This window comes from Panthera onca, chromosome A1 (genome assembly GCF_046562875.1).
Source record: "Panthera onca isolate mPanOnc1 chromosome A1, mPanOnc1 haplotype 2, whole genome shotgun sequence".
Taxonomy (NCBI): domain Eukaryota; kingdom Metazoa; phylum Chordata; class Mammalia; order Carnivora; family Felidae; genus Panthera; species Panthera onca.
In genome coordinates, this window is record NC_138339.1 from 59506352 (window position 1) to 59528737 (window position 22386).

General features: G+C 44.5%; 1 protein-coding gene across 3 annotated transcripts in view; it reads right to left on the bottom strand.

The window, feature by feature from the left end:
• The window catches only part of SLIT3 (slit guidance ligand 3), a 687161-nt gene that overhangs the window by 454703 nt on the left and 210072 nt on the right, over positions 1-22386 (bottom strand). The window lies entirely within an intron of this gene.

Sequence of the window (22386 nt, forward strand, 5' to 3'; positions counted from 1 at the left end):
AAATAAACATTAAAAAATTTTTTAAAAAAAGGCAACTGGCACATGTCCTTTCTTCTTCTTGAATTTTCCTCCATTCTGTCTCTTAGAAGTTATAGGTGATGGCTGTCTTTCCAACTTAGACTGTCAGGGTAAGGCCACAACATAGGGAAAATGGAAGTAAAAGCTAAAGCAACCTGACTCTTTGAATACTTGTTACAGCAGAGCTGCTACACCAACTCTGGACTTATCCAAGGATTGTTAGTTCTGAGGAAAATAAATCTCTATCTTGTTTAAACCCTGTTACTATGGGATTTTTCTATTTCTTGCAGTTAAACCCAACGCTCACTAATATCAAAGAGTTATTCTTACTGAGAGCTACTACGGGTCTATCACTATACCAAGTCCTTCAAAGAGATTATTTTAATGAACTGAAGAGGAAAGAACTATTTTCCTCATTTGATAATGATTAGGAAACTACTGCTCAGAAAAGTTAAGTGACTTGCCCAAGGTCACACATTTCATCTGCCCAGTACAAACATAAGAAGTCTAACTGCAGGGCCTGGGATGTTAATCTAAACAGTGTACTGTAAAACCAAGTAAAATCCCTTTTATTTATTTTTATTTTTATTTTTTTGTAAAATCCCCTTTAAAAAGAGGCTTGTACCATTCCCTGTGGCTGAAAGGCTTCTTTCACAGTCACACGGGACCATGTGAGTCCAGAGAAGGCTTTTATTTGTCAGACATTTCTAAAGAGTTGGCTAATACATTTATCCACGGGATACAGGTGTGCTGTTTCGAAGGGACACATGCACCCCAGGTTTATAGCAGCACTATCGACAATAGCCAAAATATGGAAAGAGCCCAAATGTCCATCGATGGATGAATGGATAAAGAAGATGTATATATATACACGTATATATATATATATATATATATATATATATATATATATATGTATACACACACACACATACATACAATAGACTATTACTCGGCAATCAAAAAGAATGAAATCTTGCCATTTGCAACTACATGGATGGAATTGGAGGGTATTATGCTAAGTGAAATTAGTCAGTCAGAGAAAGACAAAAATCATATGACTTCACTCATATGAGGACTTTAAGAGACAAAACAGATGAACATAAGGGAAGGGAAACAAAAATAATATAAAAACAGGGAGGGGGACAAAACAGAAGAGACTCATAAATATGGAGAACAAACTCAGGGTTACTGGAGGGGTTGTGGGAGGAGGGATGGGCTAAATGGGTAGGGGGCCCTAAGGAATCTACTCCTGAAATCATTGTTTCACTATATGCTAACTAATTTGGATGTAAATTTAAAAAAAAATTAAAAATAAAATTAAAAAAAGAGTTAGCTAATATTCTTGCTAAATCTATTATCCTTTTGGACATAATCAATCAATTAATGAATCAGCCTCTTCATTCATTCAACAAGCATTTATAAAGGCTTCATGGTACTGGGCCTTGAGATAAGCTAGAAGAATGAATTAGGTGACCTGATCCTGTTCCCATAGGTGTCCCCATTTATAGCCTGGGCACTGAGCTTGTTTACTCTGAAAGTGGAATTTTCCACATCTCATTGCTCAGCTCCAAGCCTAACATGTCAAACAAGCAGACTATGGGGGTTCACTGGTGCCATCCATTCTCCCAGAAGCCCTGCTGTCCCAACCCCCCTACACTTTGAGGCATCTAGGTCAAGTTTTCCCTTTAATGTCCCCAACATGGCAATGGGAGACTCTGACGTCTCACCTTGCTGACAGAAGAAGAAAGGGCAGAGATGCTTCAGAGAGGGTGGTCAAAAAGCTTTGAGATCATGCCAAGCCCCAGCAGCATGGCTTGGTCTTTCCTCTATGTTCCCTGGAATGAAAAGTGGATTTTTCTAGCTTCCTTCTCACTCCCACGTCCCCACCCAGCTCTCGGCTCCTGGCAGTGCCAGCATTCACATTCAGGGATAACAGTCAAAATCGCCTCCTTCTTCTCTGACAATAAAATACAGCAATCATTTGGCATCTCAGTGTGCCCCAGTCTCCTGACCCCTGGCTGGGTCCCAGAGGATTTGTGGTCGGCTGCTAATCAGAGCCCTGGCCATAGCCATTTCCCATGACATAGCTGGAATTCTCCCACTGCCTGCTCTCTGGAGTCAGCTACCCGGCCAGGCTGAAACTATTTGCTCCCCTCCCACTCTGTCCATCACTGCCCCTTCCTTAGGCTGCGCCTCTGCACCCGCCTGCTGACCAGAATCCTGAGGCCCTCAGCAGGGGAGCTGCAAACCTCTCTCTGCTTTTATTACTGACCCGCAACCCACCTCCTACACTCCTTCAGCCCACAAGGCTTCTTTCAAGCACCCTCCTTCTGAGCAATGATAAACTTTGGTGCCAGAGAAGTTTAAAGAGAAACAGCCACTCCCTACCAAACATATTGGTATCAGAAGCGAGGTCAAGCATGTGATTTTCAAGCTGTGGTCATAAAACAGTTGTCTTTTCTTTGTCATTTCTGGTTAATATGCCTATGAACTAGAAAACCAGTCTCTCTGCCCTTTTGGAGAGCCTGTTCTTAGCCTACCTGGGAATGGGAAAGAAGTGTGCCAACGATGGACCAGGTATGGTGCATTGTGTAGTGCTGAGCATATGGACTCAAGCTAGTCCGCCTGGGTTGTAACCCAGCTCCACAGACTTACCTAGGGGAGTTTGGGCAAGTCACAGAACTTCTCTTGGCCTCATTCATCTCTCTGAACAATGAAGAAAGTAAGAGGATCACCTCCTAAGCTCATTATAGCTATTACATGAGTTCATATTTATAAAGGATAGCAAGAGCTATGTCCATGTTTGGTTAAAAAAAAAATAAAAAACAACAACTATATATATGTATACTTTATACATGGACATGTGTGTATATACATACATATATATATGTATATACACATACATATATATATGTGTATATATATATGATATTCAGTTCATTTTCACAATGGCTTGATGAGGTTATTAGAGAAACTCTTTAGAGAAAAGTCTACTGCATCCCTGAGTTATAGAAACTTGTCTGTGGTCAGACAGTAAGTGGCAAACCTGGGATTTGAACTTGGGTTAAACTTCCCACTGTGACAATGGTTCTCAAAGTGAGGTCCCAGACCACCTAGGAACTTGGTAGAAATGCAAATTCCTCAGCCCCACCCAGACTTACTGAGTCAGGAATTCTGGGGTGGGTTCAGTGATATCTTAATCAGCTCTTCAGGAGGGTGTGATGCGGGATGCGGAAAGGTTGAGATGCCCTATCACCACCTTCCCCTCACAGCAAGAGAAGAAGCTTCCTTTCTTCCTGTCTCCTGGTAATTGGTACAAAGTGAACAGAACACATACCTTTCAAAAATACACAGAAACACAGGTCTTCTGGGTGCAAGGTGCTGTGCTAGATGCCATGGGGACACAAAGAAATGTGAGCTTCCTGCCTGTGGAGAGTATTCCCTGATTATCAAGCCCAGACAAGCATGTGCACAGAGTTATCCAACAGCGCAGACCACGCTAGGAGTCAAAAGCATCAGTGTTCAGAGGTTGGGAGGTCAAAGAGAGCTGGTGCCAACTCTGGTCTCCATGTTCACAAGCTGGGACTTTAATGAAGTCATGTGACCTCATGGGGCCGGCTTCTCTCCCTGACTCCTGGGGCTGCTTTAAGGATGAAATGAAATTAGGTCAACCACCTTTCATGGTGGCTGGCACAGGGTATAGGGCTTGATTATTAAATGGCTGGGGTCATCATTAAGATTTGTCACCAGATGATACAGATTACATTGCCAAATCATGACAGAAAGGTAAGATGGGGTAAAGAGATGGCTGCTGAGAGAGGAAGGCTTACAGAGAAAGGAACTTGAACTTGTTTTCAACGTAGGGTGAAAATCTCAGCAAATGGGCATAAGGGGAAAGAAGAAAATGGTACCATTGATTATTTAAATGTGTTTTTTAATTTTTAAAAAATTTTTAAATGTTTATTTTTGAGAGAGAGAGAGACAGAGTATGAGCAGATAAGGGGCAGAGAGAGAGGGAGACACAGAATCTGAAGTAGGTTCCAGGCTCCAAAGCTATCATCACAGAGTCCAATGCGGGGCTCAAACTCATGGAACACAAGATCATGACTTGAACCTAAGTCAGATGCTTAACCGGCTAAACCACCCAGGCACCCCTGGTACCATTGATTAAAGAAGGAAATTAAAAAGCATGCCAGGCTAACAGTTAGTAGGCCAAAGCAGTCTGATCTACATGACTTTCACCTTGAGAATGCAGAATCAAGATCTCGTAGTGTGTTAGACACAGCTGGATACAGGCTCTCTAAGCCACTCTCTGTTAATTCACCAGGTGTTCAGGAAAAGGGATGTGGATATTCCTATAGCTATTCCGCTTTCTCTGGACATTCTTTGGAGGAATATCCAAAATATAACTCATGTGCTGGGAAAAATATTTGAAAAAAATTTAAGTTTTGATTCTGTCCCATGTATTTCCTCCTTGTTCTGGAGTCCTAAAACCTCAACGGCATGAGCTATTAGCCCAGAGCAAGGGCAAAAGACCTGGAAACTTTGGTTTACCTTTTTGCCTAGGGCGTATCAGGAAATACTAAAGATGTCCAAGAACAATCCCCAGGACAATGGAAGGATGTGACACGGTCACTCTTGTCCTCTTCCAATCTTATGACTTTCAGGCTAGTTTTCCTGTAAAACTTACCAAGACACATTTCTCAGACTTTTGTCCTGTTAGTTCCTTTGGGGCCTGGGCAGAAATGGTGCTTGCTGGCCCCGCAGAGACCAGCTCTGGCGGAGGGCAGAGTCCAACTGGAAGATTATGGAGACGGGCACTGGGCCCATCTCACGATGAGCTCTAAGAGCACCCAGTGACTTATGTTCTGGAGAGATTTTAGCAAGTCAAGATGTTTTGGCTGCTCCTTTTCCAAGCCAGGGTTAAACAACCCAAGACATCTCAACATGACCACATATTTGAAAGTCTAGCCTATTGTTTTAGAATTTCCCTTGAAGGCCCTCTAAACACCACTCTCAGACTCCCCACCAAGACCAGTAACTGTAAGTCAATGGGAGGGAAGATGCGATCGGAAATATTTCTGGCTAATTCAATTCCCTTAGAGGAATGTTTACTTCCAAAGATCCCACTCTAGAAAGCAGTGGCGGGGTGGGAGGGGTAGGGGGAGGGCTCAGGACCATAGCATCTTCTCCTGAAGAAGCAGTGGAGTCTGTGGTTCCCTTTTACTTTATTGTTGTAGTAAAAATTATCTTTGCGGTTTCAGGGTGTGCTTCCATTCTGGGTGGGATGGTAAAGGGAGTGATTTGTCTGCCACATTACTCAGCCCCAAAGTATATGTCACTAGGGGCAAACTTGGCTTCTGCATTTTCCCATTTTCTCCGGACAGTTCTCTCATCTCTTGTGAGTCAGCCTTTTCCTGGGCTGAACCCAGCCAAACCCTCCAGGCCCTGGCTCTGCTAGATAAAGAACAGTTGTTTGGGTGGGGGGGCAGTGACCCATGCCCCTTTCTGCTGGTATGTGGAGCTATTGTTCTCTGGGCCCACGGTTGCTTTGAATTCTGACATTCTTAAGATCAGGATTAGCAGATGTGTGCCTGCCTCACTGGGCTGCTTTCCACTTCACTTCAACTGCAAGCCTACCACAGGCCCTGTCCCCTGGATTCCCATGCATGGCTGGCCATCCCAAGGTGGCACCAGGGAGAAAGATGGGGGCAGGCACACTACATGAGCTACCCTAGATGTGCTGCCACAGGATGCCAGGGGTTCCCCCCAGGCCACTCAATGCTGTGCCTCTCTGAGGCAGCCACGGCCCTAGCCCCACTTGGTTTTCTCACCTGTCAGATAGCAGTGATAACTCAGGTCCTACTGGACTCCGGGAAGGATTAAGAGAAGTGACGGACACATAAGCATGAAGGAACTACAGAGCACCTGGCTCTAGAGAGGCTACTCAGGAGACACTAGATCCCCTTTGTGGGGAAGCGCCTGCCTTTCCTACCCCAGGCGGCTGTGGGAAGTAATGCAGGCTATGAGAAAGTATGAAGAATCTCCAAAGGGCTCCATGCGTGAGGAAACATGAGCACAATCCCTGAATGTGTGATGAGTCTCAACTTGTGCCCAGGCCAACCTGAAAGAGGGGTCGTGTTGTATGCTCCCAACAAATCAGAAAGCGGTTTCTGCAGCCTTCCTTTCTGCCTATTTTGAAAATGACTTTTCAGAAAGCCAGAAACAAAAGGTACAGCAGCAACTTCAGTGATTAATCTGATAAATTATAAGAATAGCCAACATTTATTGAGCACATACTACACATCAGACACTGTTTTAAGTGCTTTACACTTATGGCAATCGTATTTCATCCACATAACCCCATGCATGCACACGTGCATGTATGCATGCATTCATTCGATAGTGTTCTTCCCCAGATACCCACGTTGTTCTTTGTCTCACCTTCTTCAGGTCACTGCTCAAATGTCACCTTTGTACTGTGGGCTTCTGTGGCTACCTCACCTAAAATTCACCTTGCCACCTGCAATCATCTCTGTGTAACTGTTCTTAGCATGTACCACTATCCAACACACTAGTTGTTTTACTTATTAACTTTGTTTATGATATGCACTTCTTACTAGAACATAAGCTCCCTGGGGACAGGCATTTTGCTCTATTTCTTTTTTTTTTTTAATGTTTATTTATTTTTGACAGAGAGAGAGAGAGAGAGAGAGAGCGCGCACAAGTGGGGTAAGGAACAGAGGAAGAGGGAGACACAGAATCTGAAGCAGGCTCCAGGCTCTGAGCTGTCAGCACAGAGCCCAATGCAGGGCTTGAACCCATGAACTGTGAGATCATGACCTGAAACAAAGTCAGATGCTTAACTGACTGAGCCACCCAGGTGCCTCCATTTTGCTCTATTTCATTCCCAGCTGTGTCCCCAGCAACTGGAACAGAATGGTCTAGCTCAGAGTGGGTACTCAACAGACATTTGTTGACTGAATGAAACCTACAGGGTCAGTAGTATTAGCATCATTATGTCTATCTTGCAGATAAAGAAACTGAGGCTTGGTAAGGTTAAATAACTAATCCAAGGTCACACAGTAAAGATCAAAGCCAGGATTCAAATTCAGAAACCACACACTATATTCTTTCACTTTTCTGTCTCAGGTCAGGGTCTGTTCCTTATTTTTTATTCTTCCTCCTCCTTCTCCTCTTCTGGGATCACTGCTTTTGTTTCTGGCCTTCTTTTGCATAGAGACCAATGACACCCCTCCCCCTCCAAAGGACTCATTCATCCCCAGATACAGACTCATTTGCTGACACGTGTTCTTAATGAGAAAACTGCTGCCCGGTAAATGATTCACTCAGTGTGTTCATGCTCAGATGCTTCATTTAGCTGCGGACATATCAAGGTACACGATAGTGGTGTTATTGTTGGCAGGGTGACGGGAATCTTCCTGAGCAACAGGGCAGAAGTAAAGGTGGCAGAAACAGCCTGGGTCCCAGAGCCATACACGTCAGTCTGATTCCTAGTGAGACCTTGTTATAACAGAGCTGTGATATCTTTGTCAAGTCAGTTCACCTCTCCTGGCACCCATCTCCTCACTGATAGAGAAACACTCCCTTGCATTTTGGTTAGGCTAATCCAGTAAGCACTTAACAGAGGGCTGGGGAATTGGTGGGTGCCTCCCCGCCAATATCAACTTCCCTAATGCTACAGGTCTCATCTTTTCCAGTTTCTGGTTTATTCCAGCAATAGTACTGAAAGTACAGGTAGGAGAAACTCAGGAAAGATAGAAATGAGGAAAATGATCCTTCCTGTCTACAAAAGTCCATAAGAATCTGGAACATTCTCCAAAGTGACATTCCCACCTCCCTTCCCCTACTCTTGCATTAGTAACAATGATGTTGGCCAACATGAACTGAATGCTTACTGAGTTCCAGGTCCTGTTCTAGGCACTTATATACATTAACTCATTTCATCCCCACAGCAATCCTGTGAGCTAGGAACTATTATCATACCCATTTAACAGATGACAACATTGAGACCCCAAGAGATGAAATAATCTTCCTGAGATAAGGACCACAGGATTCAAGCCCAGATTGGCTGAATTTGGGCACTTCTGCTCACCCCACCTGCCTCCTCACAGGCAGGAGGAGGTGGGAGGGGAGGAGGGACAGGGAGTGCGTGAACTCTGGAAAGTGCTTTGACCTGGGGGAAGGGGAGCACACAGCTCTTTTGGAGCACTACTGGAGAACTTCCTAATATCTCCAAAGTGAGGTTTTGGATTTTAATGCTCTGTTGAGGTTCCTGGCAATGAAGATGGGCATTAATGAGGGAATTTCCTGCGGGAGCTCCTCTTCATCCTTTTCAAGCATTTCTCTTGTACCTTAGGTCAACAGAACCAGAGTCCCACACAGTCTCCTGGGCCATTCATTCTGAGCAAGGGTCAGCCCCTTTCTATAACCTCATGGTAATGAAAACAGTTTCTAGACAGTAGGCTACATGTCTTGCAAAACTGTGATTTAGCACTTATTTCCAAAATTGTTTGCTCAAATCATTTTTAATTAGGTAAAAAATAACTTTAGAAAATAATAAGTATTCTGCCATCTTGTTTTCTATTGTTGCAGGACTATAGATTCTCAGAGCCCTGGGACTGCTCAATAATCTGGTAAGTTCTATGCCTTAGAGCCTTTTGACAGGGTAACATGTGCTCCATGGAGTCAGATGATAAAAATAGCATACATTTACTGGGACAGTGTTAATTAAATGCTGTGCACTGTGCTAGAAGCTTTACATGTATCATCTCATTTAAATTTTACACAGCTCAATGAGGTAGGTGTTAGTATCACTACTTCAAAACAAAATAAAGCAAAATTGAATCTCTGGGAAATGAAGTAACTTGGCAAGGACCCCAAAGTGTCAAAGTCAGAATTCAAACCTATGTCTGTCTGGATTTCACAGTCTTGAACCACTCGTTGTACAGAATCTTCTTCGAGCTCTCAACTATAAGGAATGCTCCTAACGGCTGATGGCTGATGTCTGATGTCTGACCTGCCTGTATCCTTCAGTAGAGACCACAGGAAATGGTGACAGGATGTGGCCACTGGCCAGAGACCCTGCCGGGATAGCTCTGTGACTCTCCTCCCTCCACCATGGTAGTGGGAATTTTTCTTAAGAGTCATTCATTTAAGATACATTCCAAATCCGTGATCCTGGAGCACTGACAGCCCAGGAGAGGTTTCCTCTTCCAACTCATTTTGGGGTGTTTCTTTTTTAAGTTTATGTATTTATTTTTGAGAGAGAGAGTGAGCACCCACAAGTGGGGGAGAGGCAGAGTGAAGGAGAAACAGAATCCTAAGCAGGCTCTGTGCAGTCAGGGCAGAGCCTGATGTGGGCTCGAACTCACCAACTGTAATATCATGACCTGAGTCGAGATCAAGAGTCAGAGGCTTAACCGACTGTGCCACCCAGGTGCCCCTCACATTGGGGTGTTGTTAAGGGTTAATAGAACCCCAGCTGCCTTCAGTTCTCGGGCACAAGTTCCTCATCTGTAAAATGGGGAGTCTGACCCTCATTGGGGGTAACTGTACCTAGAGAATGTGCTGCCACTCTGGTACTGACTCCTGGGCAACCAGGCGTAATAGATCTCAGGGTGCCTGCCCGAGTTTGGATGGGCCCCAGAATCCTTTTCAACGTATTACCCTGCATGCCATTTATCTAATCACAGTTGGCATTCAAGATGTAATCTATTTGCCATGCCTAAACGAGAAGATCTCAAAGGACCCTTCCAGATGAATATATCATTTTATGGTATGTCTACACACGAAGTGTATGAAAACACACATTTTTTCTGGAATAAATAATGGAATCAGCTTTCAATGACATAACTTGGGAAAATAAATTAGCTGGCTTCCCCCAAACCTTTCCATGTAAAAACGTCCTGAGTCCAGGAACTTAGAGATGTCAAATGAGAGAGAATGGAAGTTTTCACGGTACAGAAAATTAGAGAGGGGATCCCTGGCACGGGAAGTCTCTCTTACCACAGAGAATTGCTGCTCGGTTCAGGTAGTAATTAGCGCACCCCAAATCACTTGCCGGCAACAACATAAGTAAGACCTGGAGACAGAGAGGCCTGAACTTGAGAGAAGCAGCATTACCGCAAAAACAGGGCCCTGACCCAGGGACTCTGAGATGAAGTGAAGCAATTGTTTCAATTAAAAACAGACGTTCCCATTTCTCTAAACACCCTATTTGCAAAGCCCTACCAGGCAGAGGACCTCCAAGGCCTGATCTTGACCATGTGATGCCACTAGTGGCTGCATGGACCAGCCACACAGACTGAGTCCAGCCCTCCCCCCAGGGGACAGCTCTGTAACATGGGGCAGGGAGCTCAGGTGTGCCTTTCCTGGGACAGGGAATGGTGTGTACAGGTGGAGTACTTCCTAGGGGGATGCCCTGAGGGGGGATCCTCTCTGTGCTTGCATGATTGCACCCAGAGTGGGAGATCTGATCTTGCCGGACTGGAGGTGGCAGATTCCTCAGACTCCCACATTTGAGAGGCTCTCATGCTGGACTTCAGAGGGCCAAAAGAGCATTGAGGACGTCAACTTTGCTGGGCACCCTATTCTATGGGATGGAGATCATGAGGTCTGCCCTACCCACTGCTCAAGAGTGAAAGGACTGTGGAAACCATCAAAGAAACGCCCAGCAGGGTCTTCCACAATTTCCAAATCCAGCAAAGGAGTGTGAAATCCTGCTAGGGACCTGCTTTTCATTTAGGGGAATGGAGAAGTGGCCTGATGGCCATCCCCCTTCAAAGATCTCTGCCATCACTGCCCGATCAGTGGCCCTCGCTTTGTCGGCCTCAGGTGCCTCCTCTGTACAATGCTGCTAGAGAAGAAAGGTGGTCTTGTACCCAGATTTTAAAGACTACAAGGGTTAGGAAAATAAATGAGCAAGGCCCATGTGGGGCAGTGACAGTGATGGGATTTTAGCAATTTGGAGAAAGCATGCTCCTCAAAAGGGGCTCCCAAGACTTGGCTCTGAGGACTGCTGTTACATGGGAATCGGGGCCCTGTATTGCTGCCAGAGCTCCTGATTTGCTGGGAGGAACAAGCAATCTGGATTTTTATATGAACTCTCAATTTTTAAATGTAGTCCATTTTTTTTTTTTAATTATGCAGGCCAAACACAATAGATCTGTGGGCAGGATTCCATCTGTGGGACTGCCATTTTGCAAGCTCTTTAAATGAAAGGGTGGCTGCCAGAAGAACAAAGGTGATTTTTCCAAATCTTTGACTTTAGCCACTCAGGTGTCTGAATTAAACAGACAAGTAAATTAACCAGCCTGTGTGTGCAGTCTCCTCCAGAAGACAACATGTTTGTCAACCATGCAGGTGGGAGAAAAAGACAGAAATGGAGGGAAGACCCTGTTTAATAACACCAAAGATGAACAGCAGTCCATTAAAACAGTGCAAACGATATCATCAGAAGTGTGATCAAAGTGGTTCTGGAGATCACAGTGAGGAATCTGGGGGACCAATGTGGGATGAGATTCCCACAAGGTCTTCATTGAATGGGGGGGGGTGTTGAGGCTTGTGGACAAGATAAAAGTAACTGACATTTACTGAACACCAAGCAGTCTACTAAACGCTTTATAAGGAATACTTCATTTAATGTTTGCAATAATCTTCCAACTTAGAATGCTTACTCTTAAGAACCACATGGCACCATCTCTAGCCTTGGATAGGTCTTGGAAGAGAAGGTAGGGCATCCCAGGCAGGAGAAATGGGCATGAACAAAAGCGTGGGGAGTAGTAATTGGTCAAACAAGTGCATGGGCAGAAGGGGAGGGGGAGGTACGGGCATGTGTTGAAGGTTTCCTTTGTGCTTATGTGCTTTGTGCAAGAGTCTGACACCAAGATTCCAGAGGTGACAGCAGCCCTGAGGTGGTGTAGCCCTCCCCTGATCTGAAGCCTCAGGAAAGAGAAAAAGTATCTGAGAGCAATTCAGTATTTCCTCTGGGAGCTCCATGGTGATCAATCCAGGCTGGTGATTCTGAGGCTCCACTTAATTGCCATTCTCCCCACGGAAGGTACATGGATCAGACTACAGTCCTGAGGGACAGGGTGGCCCAGCAGGAAAGGACCCTAGGCTAGAATGTAGCCCACCCTGTAAATGCATAAATATTAATAGCTTTGGGGAATGTGCTGAATATTTGCAGGCATCCCATCTCATAGGATTCAGCTGGGAAGAACTCACTCCACCTCTGGAGGGAGATTGGGCGGGCTGGGGTAAGGATAGTGGATTCAGACAGGGATCTGGGTTCCCACAACCCACTCAGAATCCTCAGCAGGCCACAGATATTCTCTTCCTTTGAGGCAAGAGGAATTCTGCAAAGATAGAGTCAAAGGGGAAATGTTGAGGGTGGTAGGCCCCGGAGAGAGAGAAAGAGAGGACCAGGAAGTTTAGACAAGTGGCACAGAGGGAAAAGAACACCTTTCCTCTAGCAAATCAGGGGAAGCTTTGAGAAAGAGGTGGGATGTTAAGAAAGCCTCTGAAATGCTTCTGGACCTCAGTGGAAGGAAGTGCCTGAAGAGGGACCTTAGCACCGTATCAGAACCAACAATGAGAAGGCTCTCCAGGGCCACAGTGAGATTGCAATTAAATGGTGCCTTAGAATCACCAACCTGCTTTGATCACCATGGCATTCCCAGAGGAAATACTGAATTGCCCTCAGTATTTTTTTCAGGCTCTATGGATTAACCTAATTTATAAAAAAGTTTTAACTAACCTCATATCATCTCAATACCAGTCCTATAAACCTCAAGACCCACCAAATGCACCATGAAAACAGATTCCACAGTCAAAAATTGGGAACTAATTGCGTCCTTGTTTTCACCTCTTGGAAATTCACAATGCGTATTGACGAAATAAAGTTTCAAATAAGTCATGCAATCATGAAGCCTTCCGTATTTCCTTTAAAACATTTCCCAAACTGGTTTGACCAGGACACTTTTTTTTTTTCTTTTTCTTTTGCTGAAGATCTATTAAGACAGAACACATCTGGAAAATGCATATGTAGACATTTAAGAGCGATGTTCAAATCCTCCACCTCAAATACCTCTGAGGTAATTAGTTCTACAAAATCAACATCTGCTCTATGGCACTACTTCCCATTTGTTATGAACTGAATGTTTGTGTCCTACCATCACCTCTAATGTGATGGTATTTGGAGGTGAGGCCTTTGGGAGGTAACTAAGATTAGATGAGGTCATGAAGGTAGGGTCTTCATGTTGGGATTAGTGCCCTTCTAAGAGACCAGAGAGTTCTCTTCTCTTGTTCTCGTTCTCTCTCTCTCTCTCTCTCTCTCTCTCTCTCTCCACCCCCGCCCTCCCTCCATCCCTCCCCCCCTCTCTTCCCCTCCCCACCCCATCTCTTGGTCTCTCTCCTTCCATGTAAGGATACTTCAAGAAGATGGCCATCTGCAAACCAGGAAAAGAGCTCTCACCCCAAGTCAACCATACTGGCACCTTGATCTCAAACCTCCAGTCTCCAGAACTGTGAGAAATAAATATCTATCGTTTATAAGTCACCCAGTCTTTGGTATTTTGTTGTAACAGTCTGAGCTAAGGCATCATTTACTCAGTTTTTCCAATAAAAATATTTTAGCACTGTACTAAACCTTGATAACAAAAAAAAAAACAAACAAAAAAAAAAAAAACAATTCCCCACTCACAAGTGGCTTAGAGTTAGGTAGAAGGTCAGGCAAAGCATCAGTCTCAAGAGTAGGGATGGTTGATCCTCAGATAATAGTTCGCCCAGGAGGCTAGGGCCAGAGGAACTCTTTCTAATACATAAAACCAGTGACATCAGGGAGGACTTCCTGGAGGAGGTGAAATGATAGCTGAGTTTTAAAGAGTGACATTTAATTAGACAATACGATGTGAGAAGAGCCTTCTAGATATGAATAAGAAGGCACAGAGATGCAGAGAAAATAAAACCTGGTGAACTTCTGAACTGCAAAAGGCAGTTTTGAAATGGCAGGATTAGAAGAAGTGAGCGAGGGCATGGCAGGAATGAAAGGGGGAGAGGGAGGCAGAGGAGAGATCTAGACTTGCATCAAGTCTCCTCTGTTCTCCTAAAGTCCTGCCAAGCTCCAAGAATGCTGTCTCTTAGCTCTGGAAACAAGGCCATGGCCTTCCCAAGTTGCCTCCCTTCTTCCCATGATTTCCCCAGCCTTAGGAATTCAAATGTTCACTGTTCCTCCAGCAGCCTTGATGTCTTCCCAATCCTATTAAGTGTGCTTCTTTAGCTCCCTTTGTGTGAGTCCTGGCAAGAGCTGCAGATGTGCCTTCCCTATTTTAGGGAAGACGAGGAATGAAATAACAAGGCTCTCTCGACATGGCTGCTGACTTGAACAGGCCTAATGTTCTGCATATGAGGTGACTATGACCCTTGGAATCATAGTCAGAACCCCACCTGGTTGAGGCATGTTTGTTCTCAGCTCTGTCTGCCTAGAATCAATCCAACTTCCTTCCAGCAACAGAAGGTGGGCATGTGACCCAGACTGGGCTGATTATAGGCTCAGGCTCTGGCCAGGGTGACTGGTCCAGAGACCAAAGCTGTAAGGATATAGTGCCAGTCTGCTAGGGCTCTATCACAGGGGAGCACCCGAATGAATGGAGCTGCCAGGCAGAGAGCTGCAGAGATGACATCTGGAGAGTCACAAAGACCCAGTGGGCTCTAGGCCTAGAACCTTGGGATCTTTAACACCAGTCCCATCTCATGGCTTTGTGTTGTCATTGTTGATGCTTGTTAGTTTTTCCTTATTCTACTTTGCTTCAGGTTTCTATCAGTGGTAATCTTGAGACAGTCCTAAAAATCCCAGTTTCTTTAAGCTGGAAGTGGTCACACCCCAAGAAGCTATACACAGACCCTGTAATAATTTCTAGAAATTCTCTGGAGACAGTTGGGATATCATGAGAATGGCAGAGGGCACAAAGACAGTACCTCTCCTTCTCAGAGTGAAGACATGACCTGATGTGTAGTGTATAATGAGCTCCAGGGTTGGAAAGATATGGGTTCTGATCTTGTTTCCATCTCTCCTTAACTGTAAGACCATAAGTGCTTTAAACTTCTTCCCTCCACATCAAATGGACATAAAATGTTCCACCTCACAGGGATGGAAGGAAAAAATGAAAATTCCAGAGAAGAACTTGCCCAGCATGTAGTACAACACAAAACAATGTTAATTCTCTTGTGTGTCAAGATATCCTACTGAAGGCAACCCATCAGTACTCACAATCCATGCCAGTTCCAGGAGAAGAGAGGACTGAACCAAGAGCCTTTGTGGCTTGATCAAAAGACAAGTAACAGCAAGGCCTCATCTGTCCCATCTGCCTATTTTCAAATTGCTCTTTGCTTTCTATCTCCCAGAGCAGCAGCTCAGCAAGGATGAATGAACTGTAAAAACGTCTTCCTCTAAAACACAACTTCCCTTGACATGCATGCAATACACAAACCTTTTGCTTCATTCACATGTGGTGGAATGTTCTCTCCCCCACACCCCTGGCACAGTCCATAAATGCATATCCATTTATACATGGGTAAATATATGTCCATCTCCACAGAAAATGCCTTAAAGGGAGAGGCTGGGTCTGTGTATCCCACTCCCTGCGGAGCTCGGCAGAATATCATGGATAATGACGGTAGTGATGGAAAAGCTTGGATTTGTGTTTTATCAGGCACAGGAAGAGGGAAGAAAGTGGAGAGGAACCTGCTTAGCTCTTATGAGTCAGACAGCAGGTTTAGGCTGAAAATATACCATCACCTTTGGTTGTCTCCACGCCCCTGGCTGTTACATACATTCAAACATTGGACACTGAGGTTCTAAGGAGCAAAATTATGTATCCACATGGCTGAGCTACTCTATGGCATTTGGCTCTGTGTGTGTGGCTTTCGCACCTCCCACCCCTGGTGTGTGGAACGGTTAAGGTGTCAGGCAGATTCGGTTCTCAGCTCCACCATTTATACATTAGCTTGAGCAGATTTTTTATAATCTCTGAGTTTCATTTCCTCTCTGATAAAATGGAACAGTTACACCCACCTCACAGGATGATTATGAGGATTAAGTGAGCTCTTGAAGATTACAGGGTTTAGAACAATGTCTGGTGCTTTGTAAGCACCCAACAAATCGTAGCTGCTGCTCCACGGTTGTGTTATTTACTATCATTTCCACTGTGCCCTCCTGTCTTCCTAGGTGCAGCGCCCAAAGACTGCTTTGCCAGGAGTTTTAGGTCACGTTTTCAACCAGAGATGTCTATACCTGCAGCAGGCACGCTGCTGATGCCTGCAGGCCTGTGGACACCCCACCCTTCTCACACTCACAGCAGAAGTTTGGGGCATCAGAGTCTGCCTCCACGCTGCTCCAAAGCCTAGAGCACTGCTTCCAAAGGGTGCCAAGAGCCAAGGCTAGCTTTCAGCCCTGGCTGCAGCACAGCTGGTGGCATTCACCTCCCCCAGAAGGAGGCCATATGGACCAGGCTCTTTCTTCAGCAACCGGCATTGCATGGGCAACACAGGCCATGAAATAAACTTTTATCACCCAGGCTTTCTTCTTTTTGGGTTTTCTCTTGCTGCCTGACAAGTGGCTGTTGTGTTTCATGATAAGGTACTCTTACAACTGCTCCACCATCTACCCCACTGCAAGGGTGGACTGAAGAAAGCAAGAGCCCCCTCATTTCTCCTCTAGCTTTGGTGTTCCTTGTGACTTGGCGGCTCATGTGACCCCTTTCAGTAGCCCTTCTGCCTAGATACATCCTCTCCCACTGCCGAGGCCTCTGTCCTTCTTTACCTTGGGAAGAAGTGAGGTTTAGCTGAAAGGGCACAGAATTTGGAGCTGTCAGACAGTGAAGGCATGAATCCCAGTTCTGCAATTTCCTCACTGAAGGACTTGGGCAAAACACCTCACTTTTCAGGGTCTCCGTTTTCTCCTCTGTCAACTGGGCTCACGATCCCTACCAAACCACACAATTGTTGAGAAGGGTCAATGAATAGTTTCAGAAGTCCTACAAAGCAAGATAACCGTTCTAGTTCCCTTCAAATTTCCTTGCCATGGGACTGAACTGTCTGAAGTAAAGTTAAGGGGAGTCATCCAATTTAATCCCTCCATCTCCATATAAAATATTCGAAGGTTCTTCTGGTAGAGCAAGGCTCAGCAAACTTTCTATAGAGCCATATTGTAAATAATTTTGGCTTTGGGGGCCATACAGTCTCTGCCACAACCATGCAACTCTGCCACTATAGCACAGATAGGGTCACAGACACTATGTAAATAAATGGGTGTGGCTGTGTTCCAATAAAACTTTATTTACTACAGCAGGTGGCAGTGGGCTGCACAGGCAAGAAGGTTGTAGATTGCCCACCCGGGCCTTAGATGTTTAAAGAGTTTGGAGCTGAGGAAGAGTGTCCCCCTTGCCAAGCGAACCAGTGGGCCAAGATCCTCTTTCTGCCAACACCCCCTCAGAAACCCACCCATCAGAAATGCAGAACCCTTGCCAACTGCTGAAATTCTCTCTGCCTTTGAGAAACTGGAAGTTTAGATTTATGCACGTGGCAATTTGTTTCACATAATTCTGTCAGTAATTACACCGACTTCCACCAGCAGCCATTAGGTAAATGATTTGGCCCTTTCCCCTGAGTAATATTTTCCCCCACTGAAATAAATGGAGGGTGCACTTCTCTCCCATAAGTTAAGCATATTATTTGCCTCATCACACAAGGCAAATGCGGTAGCTCCGAGCTATTAGTCTATCACTGCAGCGATCAGACGGCCAGGAGCCAGAAATAATTTACAAGAGGGAAGTAAACAGGGCCCCAGATAAATAAATAAGAGGCCGGGGCTGGTCTGGGGCCTGAAAAGATTAAGTAATGAGACTATCTAGCAAGAGATTTAGTGCTAAGTGAGCTAGGACCAGAGCAGTCTCCCATGGAGGAATCAAATTATATCATTGGAAAGAGATATTATTGAAGGCCCTCATGCTGAGCTGGGAAATCAGCACTGCTTGGGAGGGGAGGGCTGCCATCATTAGCATAGCAATTTGGGACTCCACACTGAAGTCTAGCTAATTAGCTCCAGGTAAATGGGTTATTTATGACAGGTAAGCAGGGTGCAGTGCCCTTGCCCACTAGGAAAACCTGGTGAGTTCCTCAGTGTCTGCTGGGTTATAAGTAACAGGCTGGGGTCTTTTTTCTTAAATGCACAGGCTCCTTATAAAGAATGTGTCCTTACAGAAGTAAGGAAGAGGGAAAGAAGAGGAAAGAAAATGCTGCTCAGGCTGATACCAAGCTGCCTTCAGCTTCTGAATTTCTAAAATTCCTACGGGGTGGAAATTCAAATATACCAGGCTTGTTGTCCCTGGGAAGCCTGCAGGCTCCGAGAAGCAGTCTCCATCACCCTGCTTCCAGAAGACTTCCTCTTCTCGTCCATTCTTCCAACACCAGGGTGGAAATCCTAGGGAGTTAGCCTCTATTCATGCCTTCTGATTGCCTATTTTGGTGCTTTTTTCCTTGGAATGGCTCTCATGTGGGGTTTGACCTTTCAATTTCCTTCCTCAGATATGTCATGACATAACTACTAGAAAGTAGTCATAATGCTTCCATAGAACCTCCAACAATCCTATCATAGACAAGAATCACTAATCCTTACTTATCCAGCAGATCTATTACCAGTATTACATCTTCCAAAGAAATATCCTTTTCTATTAAGGTAACTGCTACGTAGCCTGACCTCTCAGGCATCAATACTTGATTCCTTATAAGCCAATGATCCTTCTTCCATGGTTTCTCTTCTCTGTCACCTAATGAAAAATCATGGCCAAGGTAAAGAATGTATCTTCCAGCTGGGTCCACAGCACCAGACCAAAAATCTGAGGGCTGGGGTTTGTGCATTCCCTACTACTCGGTGCCTCAGGTCCTCCAGCTATAAAATAGGGGCATTGGTCTAGAAGTTCCAGAAGGGTTCAACTCTGGTAATCTATGAAGATGATGCTTCTTACCTCCTGGGGGGTTACTGTACAGACAAGAACTCACAATGAGCTTGGCACAGATTGAAGAGAGACACGTGTGACCAAAAATTATTCCATTTACCTTGGAAGGAATGAGAAAAAGACAAAAACGAACCTGAAATACATGCCATCCCAAATATTCCTATTCTCTTTCTTTCCTTTCCTTTGTCCTCCACCGAGTCCCCATCTTTACTACCTCTGCTCCACGTTTGCTTTCTGGTCTTCCTCCCTCTCTTCCTTATTCCAGGTTTTCTTCCTTTATTCCATTCTATAGTCCCTTTTCCCCCAATTTATCTAGTAAGTCTGCCTTCACTGAAAAGATACTCCTCTTTTCCCCATGACGTGAAATCAAAGCTGGTGACTGGGCCAAGCTGTTCAGAACAGCAGCATCCCTCACGATCACAGAAGCAGGACAGACAGTCCACATTCTACAGTGCAGTATGGAGGGTAGACCCATTACTGAAGGCTGGTATCCGCACAGAAGGGAGAAATGGTGGATAGGAGCAGGAGACAGGATGGGAGCAAAGATGAATAAAGGGCAATTGGTATTGCAGCTTTATACAACACCAGCCAGACACTCAGAGAGGGTTAGTTTGGAAAACATTAATAATTTGATGTTCCAGTATGACTCTGGTTCAATTGTTTTAGAAGACAGGGTTCACTTCAGGTTTGGACTAATTCACCAGATGTCTTTCAAACAATCTCTGGTTTAGATCTCAGATCAAGAAAAGAATAATTTGGAGGTTTAGGTCAGTGTTCAGTAAATTAGTGTAATCTATTCTTTTTTTTTTTCTTCCAGACTAAGGCTTGGTTTTTGTTTGATCCCCCACAAGTTTTCTTTCTCCTTTTTTGTAAAGCCTTCACTGAGCTGAGGCTCCCAATAGCTACACAATCCCTTTCAATGCCCATTAGAAGTAAAAAATCAATGAGGCCAGGAGATGAAGCAAACACAGTTTATCTTTTCATTTCATTGTATCACAGAATATTATTCCCAGGCCTTTGAAACAAGCATCAAAAAATAGCATTCCCTCCCCAGCTCTCGGTCTCAGGCACTGGCTCACATCTGCCAGCAGAGGATCTCGCATAGGCTGTTTCTCTCTCTTTGGTGGGAGTATGAAATCCACCTGCTGGCTCTTGAAGTCAGCTCCCCTGCATGCAGCATGGCCCCACCTGTGTGTGGATGGGCTCATCCTACGAAGGCCCTCTCAAAACTCCAGGGCAGGAACCTTCTGTTTTTTAAAGCCAAGTCATTTTTCTTGCCAAAAGTAAAGTAGAGATCAGAAACTGAGGAAGAAAATCTGGTGTGTTACCTCACTTTTGAGTGTGCATGTGTGCATGTATGCATTGTATGTGCACATGTGCTATTAAATAGTGATTTGGGGCTTTTTCAGGGCAATGATTTGGAAGACAAGGTGCATTTGACTATACAGTGAGGGAAAAAAAGTAGATTTTGGAAAGATCAAGTTCCTTCTCTCATTCACTCATTTACAGAACATTTATCGAGTGCCCAGTATGTGCTAGATGCAGTATTAGGCAATTATAGAGTCAATAAGACAAAACCTTTACTCTTAAGAAGCTTACATTCTAATAGGGAATGGGAGAGCAGAAAATAAACAACTAAACAAATAAATGAGCAAAAGAATTTCAGGTAGTGGTAAGTACCATGAAGAAAACAGGATCATGTTACGTACAATGACCAGCAAGGAAGACACAATGCTATAGGTATCAGAAAAGGGCTCTCTGAGAAAGTGATGTTTGAGCTAGGATATGCATTTCAAGAAGGACTTACCCAGGCCAACATCTAGAGTCAGAAAGTCCCAGGCAGAAGTAATAGCAAGTCCAAGACCCTGAGTTGAGAAAGATAGGGGAGATTTGGGGCAACAGGAAGAAGGCATGTAAAGCTGCCATGGTGGAAGTGGGGACAGTGGCCTAGGATGGCACCAGGAAGAGTGGCAGAGGTTAGACTGTGTAAGATAGGAGCTTGTGTTTTTTCTTAGAACAACAGAAAGTCATTGGAAGGCTTGATTGTGGAATGAGGAGATCTGATTTTTGTCTTAAAACGATCTGGGCATCTGTTGGATGGACCTTGGATAATGAAGGAACATAAGTAAAAGCAGGAAGATGTAGTGAGGAGGTCCCTGAGGTCATCTAATCAAGAAAGGATGATGGCTTGTATTAGGGTGACAGCAGCAGAGACAGAAGGTGGTGGACAAACTGGTAAAGATAGAGCTGACGAATTTTACCCAATCTCCTCATCGTCCTGTCAATGACTCTACACTTGGGGAGAGACTTGTGAGTAGAGTAGTCTCTGGGCTACCCGTCTTCCCCTGCTACTGCTTTCCTGGCCTCATTAGGCCTAATGATCTCCCATCTTTCACTCTCATTTAAATAAAGGAAGTGCTATGCAGAACAGGATCTGCAGAAAACACCATTAGTGACAGAAGCCATAACAATTATTCCCTAAGATAATTTTGCCCAATGACTGAACCCTTGGGAACTGGTGGTTGACAATCCTCTGTTCTGTGTTGTAAAATGGGATGAAAGCCCTGGAAGGTCTCGGGTAGAGAAGCCTGACCATGCACGTCTCTTCCAGGGAAGACAGAAGCTCTCTCTGGAGACTGGAAAACATTTACACTAATAATTTACTGTCTCTGACACAGATCTGCCACTACCATCTTTATGCACCTAAAACACCAATTATGAGCCAAGGAGAAAAAGCATCTTTCCCCTCCACCACCAGTGCTGCCTTTCTGACCCCTGATATCTTTTCACAGTGTTGCTCAACAATGTGAGCTAATTTAAAAGTCAGTATCTTGTACTAAAGTGAAATTATATCTGTGCTTAGATGTAACAGCCTGGAAGGGAGCTTCATTTATCTGTCTAGGATTCTGCTATAGAGAGAATGTTTTATGTGTATGTGTGGGTGGTATGTTATGTATATGCTCAAGTACTTTGGGAAAGAGAAAGGACAGAGTAGGAGATGTGGAGACACAGGAAGGAGATGATTAAGGCCATGATATTAATAAAATGGATGATCTAGCATTTCTTTCTATACCTATCACTGATTCCCATGCAAAACATTCTAAAAAATTATTGAAGTTAGATCTCTCTGAGCATCTTGACACACATACATCTTAGAATCTCATACATCTAAAATTAAATGAAATTGAGATGGAGGGGATTAGTCCTTGGTTACCCTTTAGCCCTCTTAGAGATGTAATTTTTTTTCCCTTAGAGCATTTTGACCTCCAAAAGTTGAGATGTTTTCACTAGGAGATATGTTGGCATGATTCTATGTATATTTTGATCA